The sequence below is a fragment of the Dasypus novemcinctus genome, chromosome 31 (assembly GCF_030445035.2).
Source record: "Dasypus novemcinctus isolate mDasNov1 chromosome 31, mDasNov1.1.hap2, whole genome shotgun sequence".
Taxonomy (NCBI): Eukaryota; Metazoa; Chordata; class Mammalia; order Cingulata; family Dasypodidae; genus Dasypus; species Dasypus novemcinctus.
Window position 1 is genome coordinate 11,412,843 of NC_080703.1, and position 6,063 is coordinate 11,418,905.

A 6,063-nucleotide genomic window follows, 5' to 3' on the forward strand; every position below is an offset into this window, starting at 1 on the left:
CCAGTTTGTTATTTCATTTATATACCAAACTCTTCTAACTGGATCTCTTGTTCATAGAATTCCTTTAAATAAAATACATACCAAGAACTAAAAGCATCTGTATGTAGTTGAGATTTCTACTTTGAAATCATCTTCAGGACTAACAGGGATGCCTAGGCCTACCATGACCCTGGAGCACCACGTGACATTAATCTGCATCTTCTGCCCACAGGATCAGAGCTGTGAAAGGGGGGCTGTGTATCTGTGGGTCTTGGGCCCAGGAGGAACAGGGCTCAGAGTAGGTGACCACTCAGGGGATGGCTGGTGGGGAAAGACAGAGAATGAGCAGGATTCTGCTGACCAAAAATAGCATTTTTCCTGAGCTTATGGAGGAATGGGAGGGTTAGGGAATATATAGAAAGGACAGGGAGTGGGAAAGGAGTTGTCTTAAATTGTCATGTTTCCATGCAAATAAAATCATGTACATTTGTATCAAAGCACCTGTAAACAGAGTGATAGAGAGGGTATATTGTGTACTTTTAAGTTTATATGCGTAGACATATATAAATAGGTAGACATTAATATTGGTGTGAATGTGTCTGTCGTAAATATAGCCACAGTTAGTTTGGCCTCACTGGGCCCAGGGCCTATAGTCAGCCTTATTTAGGCAACTGCCTGAAGTAGGAAACAGGGTTGTGGTCTGTAGACCAGGAGAGAATGTGGTCATAAGAGACCCAGGTGGGAGTTTGCCTTGATTTAGGAGTCCCCACGAGAGTTTACTTTAAGAAAGTCAGTTAACTTTAAAAAAAAGAATCAGGAAGGCATTATAAATGGCATTACTTTGCCTAGAATTGTCCCTTTTTTTTCTAAAGATTTTTTAAAATTTTATTTATTTCTCTCCCCTTCCCCTCCCACCCCGGTTGTCTGTTTTCTGTGTCTATTTGCTGCGTCTTGTTTCTCTGTCCGCGGCACGGGAATCTGTGTCTCTTTTTTGTTGCATCATCTTGTTGCGTCAGCTCTCCGTGTGGATGGTGCCATTCTTAGGCATGCTGCACTTTCTGTCACTGGGTGGCTCTCCTTACGGGGTGCACTCCTTGCAAGTGGGGCTCCCCTACATGAGGGACACCCCTGCATGGCAGGGCACTGCTTGTGTGCATCAGCACTGCACATGGGCCAGCTGCACACGGGTCAAGGAGGTTCAGAGTTTGAACCATGGACCTCCCATGTGGTAGATGGATGCCATAACCACTGGGCCAAGTCCTCCACCCCCTAAAATTGTCTTTTAATAAACAAACATCTATCTACAAAGAAATGAAAGACCTTCCAAATGGTGTGTTTAACTTTATGATGATTGTCATCCTGTGCAGCAGCCCTTGGGGATGCATCCCTAGGAGGAGGCTTCCCTAGGAATCCCTGCATATTGAAAGCCCTCAGCACAGGGTCAGGGACAAATCATTTGTGGGAGGGGCTTAGCAGTGTTGGGAATGCTGATGAGTCATTTCAGCTACAGTAGCTTTAAAACTCTCATGACTGGCTTGCCTAGCTGTCACTTTTGCAGAAAATCCTCTTGAGAAAATACCTGTGAAGAAATAAATTTATTTTGAGAACTTTGGGACACAGCTAAACTCACATAATTACACTTGCAATTGTCTTAAAATTAGCCCAATAAACATTTTTAGCCATTTAGGATTAACTAGCCCAGCATATTTGTAGGTAGGCAGGGATATTTATAAGGTACCAAGCTGCCTTGGCACTCCTTGCCCTTCACGGGAGTCCTTCTTACCTGTGGCCTTCAGAAGCTTTTCTGTAAGGGTCTGTCAACACCATGCTGGATGAATAGATTGTCACTGCCATCTGATGGTTATGTCTTCTGGGTAACAACAAAATCCTCCATTTAAATTCCCCACAATTGCACATTCTGCTAAAGTGCTTCCTGTGTTCCTTGAGCATGTGAATTGTGGAATTTCCTTTCTGACCGCCAAAGGGGATTCAACTGGTGTTCCACTGCCTTTTCTTTAGCTGCCCCAAGGGTAAAGAGGGGAGCTGTGGAAGGAGAGCAGATACCTTGATCCTGGCCCCAGATTTGGACAGGAGGAATGTCCCAAGTGGGAAACATGTCATGGGGAGTCAAGAAGGAGGAACAGGTGCTAGAGAGCATCCTCTCTTCACCCAGACTCTACTCTCCATATTTTATCCCAGCTCCAGCTGTCATGCCCAGGCTCCGATTGTAGCACCGGGGACATCTTGATAGGACATACGTGACGTTACACTGGGCCACCACTTCACATCACCTTCCTCCCCCCAGGTGCTTGGCTCCCTCCATGGAGTCCCCACCCTCTCAGAGCCCTCCCTCTCTTATGCCCATCAACTCTCTGCTGTGTCCTTTTAGGAAATGTCCACAGAGATCTAGAAAGTTCATCTGGGTAGAAGATAAATGTCTGCCTCCATGCCAGTGATTCTCTAATAGGGCTAGGAAAAGTGAGGAATGGGATTTGCCCCAGACTGGGGAGTGTCCCAGAGGCCCTCCAATTTTTACCCATCCACCTGGGGGGGAGTAGTTGAAAGAAGCCTGTGGCTGTATCCCATACTCCATTTACACTGATGCTCCTAGCTTTCAGAATGTCTGCATTTGAAAGAAGTGATTGAAATCTGCTATGGGTTTGGGAGCAAAGGTAAGGGATTGTATCATTTTTTTTCTATCTGGTTGCACCATACTCTTTTTGGTGCTTCATTTTGCATGTGGGGGTGGGGGCTGCACCTCACTGCACAGGTCTGGGATGTCTTTATTTTTTAACAGGAGGTTCCAGGAATTGAACCCGAGTCCTATATATGGTAAATGGGAGCTCAATTGCTTGAGCCACAGATGCTTCCTTAGGGTGCATTTAAATGATCAACCAAGCCTGAAGCCATCTATAGGAAATTATTCTCAGATAACTAAAAGAACTTCATTAATGCCACATTTGGGAACCTGCACTAAATTCCTGTGACAGGTGATACCCTTCCATCTAAGCTCAGAAGCTACCAGTGGACTAACAGTGTGAGGACTGGTCTCTAAAGGTAAGTTAATTCTTAAACGGAAATTCAATGGGTGTTTTAGGCAAAGTCCCCAAGGTGGTGACCCATTTGAGGATGAGACATTTATCCTGGGACTGCCCTTCATATATCTCTGCTTTGGGATCTGGCTTTGGCTGAGAAAATCCTGGGGAGGCCTGTAGAAGGAGGTTGGTAGGGGAAGACCATAGGACGGCCAGCCAGTGGCCACTATATGGAGCTGATGCCACCCTTGACCTGAGAACAAAGAGACCACTGATCCCCAGATCTTGGGGAAGGGCAAATGAGAACCATCTGTGATCTTATGTATGCAATTATCAGGGATTCTGTTTATTCCAGGCAAGGTGTTAAAGCATCAATAACAATACTACGGGAAGTAATACCAATAGAAGTGACTACTAGTCACTGCTCTCGGATAAGAATTGTTCCAATAGTCACAGTTCCTCAAGGGGCAGGGGACTGGGCTTTTTATACAGGAGGAGGAGGCAGGGACACTTCTGTAAAGGGGTGTGTGGACCCATGTAGAGTGGGTGCCTGGGTTTGATCTGTGACTGATGTGTGACCCTCCCTCCTGCTGATAGCTCACCTGGCCCAAGACTTGCTGGCAGTAGGAGCCTTGGTTGATCCAGGCTGCCTGGTAACATGGGCAGAGGCATTTCCTCACAAAAAATGTTCCATGACTGTGTCAAAGGGGCCTCCCCAAGGCTGGAGATATACTCAGGGTATTTTCTATCACAAGGCTCAAAGAAAATTTCTGTCCATAGCATCATCTCCATCTTTTTATGTAAAAACCTGGCCTTAGGAATTGTTGATGGGATACTGCCTTGTCTATCAGCCAGATCTGCAGAGAACTGTCTCTCTCCTTTTGTATGTAAATAGAGGAGGGCCTCAGAGTGTTTAGTGTTAGGAGTCAATTACCTCTGTCTCTTTTTCTTCTGGGATGAGAGGGGCCACTCACACCCCCAATTACACTTACCAGCTGCCCTTTCTCCTCATTCCCCTCTTTTTCCCCCTGTTCATGATCATTTTTATTTTTTTTTTGAGTTCTCGTGACCAAGAAAACAGCTGCTTAAATATTTGTGTACAAGATTGTATGTGGAAATATTTTCCATTCTCTTGAGTAAATATGTACAAGTGGGGCTAAAGGACTATTTGTTAAGTGTATGATTTACTTTAGAAGAAACTGATATTATATTCCAAAGTGGCTGTTTTGTTTTGTTTGGTATTCATATGAGTAAAACATATGAGTTTCTATTGTTCTGCATTCATGCCACTATTTGATATTCTCATTTTTTTCAAACTAGTGGTAGTGGTGTCTTACAAGGTTCTAATTTGCATTCCCTCAAGGCTAATACATAGAACTTTTTTTCATATATTATTTCCCACCTATGTATTTTTTTAAAAGGTACTATTAGGATCACTTAGCTATTTCTAAAATTAGAATGTTTGTATTCTTATGGTTGAGGTTTATTCTAATGGTGAAAGAAGAAGCTTCCTTCCTTCATTTTTCTCCCCATTGAAAGTAACTGTGACATTCAGAACATAGCCTGCTGCAAACACACAATGAGACATTTAATCATGAGCTGTACTAGGTTAGACATGCTTATGATTAACCAGGAAAATAAATTCATGTGTTATGATTCATTGTTAATTCTCCATCAAGGCTAGAAACAGGAGAATATATGTGGTTAAGTTTTGAGTATTCTTTGTATATATCTCTAAGGAAGAAATACAAATGGCCAAAAAGCACATGAAAAGATCCACATTTCTGTGGTAACCGCTCTGGTCAAGGGCAGTCTGGGGGACCTCCCTGAAAAAAACCCTCTTCCGAGTCCCGAGCTTATACCGACCTGCTTAGGTTAAGAGGCGCCGTGTGTTCCCACAAGGGACACAGCTGGAGATGGATGAAACAAAAGGCTGAGTGAGTGTTGTGCAGTGTCAACACACAGAGGAAACATGGGAAGCACACAAAGTAGGACCCCATTAAGTTGTATGCGGAAAAATTTTCCCTGAGTTTTCCACGAAGATGTGGCATAAAGTTCTAGCCAGGAAATGTTAGAATGCTTTGTGAAGTAGAATGGCTGACTTTTGGCATGGGCTGGCCCCAGGAGGGCACCTTTGACCCCGGATCATCTGTAAAGTTCATGAGATGTTAACGAGAAAACCAGAGTGCCCTGACCAGTTCCACTACATTGATGCGTGGCAGGACACTGCGAGTCAAAGTTCGCCCTAGTTAAGGAAATGTACGACTAAGGAAGCCAGGATTTGCCTGATACAAAAGCCCACAGGTGCTGTCTCAGGAACCAGGCCAAAAAGGTGCCTTGCAAAGGGTCCAGAGAAAGTAAGCCCCAAATCTAGTGCCAACCCACCCATTCTAGGGGGGCCAGATGAAGATGACCTCCCACCACCTTATGTGATTGTTCCTACAGTGCCAGTGCCGAGGAGTGGGGATGAGCCAATTTTCCTAAGCAATGTAACCTCGCTGCCCCCACAGCCATCTCCACTGCCGTCCTCCCTGGGCAGCATGACCTCGCTACCCTGACAGCTGTCTCCATTGCCATCCTTCCTGAACAGCGTGACCTCACTGCCCCCACACCCACCGTCCTCCCTGAGCAGCACTACCTCGCAGCCATTCCTGCAGCCGCTCGCACAGCCGTTCCCACAGCCGATTCTACAGCTGCTTTCTCCAAGCAACACAGTCTAGCTGCTCCTGCAGCCACCCCCACAGTCCTTTCCACAGCCGGTTCAGTTCCACGGCCGCTTTCTCCAAGAAACAGGAGCCAGCTGCTCCTGCAGCTATTTCCACAGCCGGTTTCGCAGCTGCTTTCTCCAAGCAACACAGCGCAGCTGCTGCAGCAGCCAATCCCACAGGAGGTTCTGCAGGCAATTTCTCCAAGCAACATGGCCCAGCCGCTTTCTCCAAACAGTGCAGCCTCTGCACCTCTGCAATGGCTGTCTCCACCAATCTTGACCCCTGGCAGCATAGTGCTGGCCATCACTCAGGAGGAGTCCCTGAAAGATGACAACTCAGAC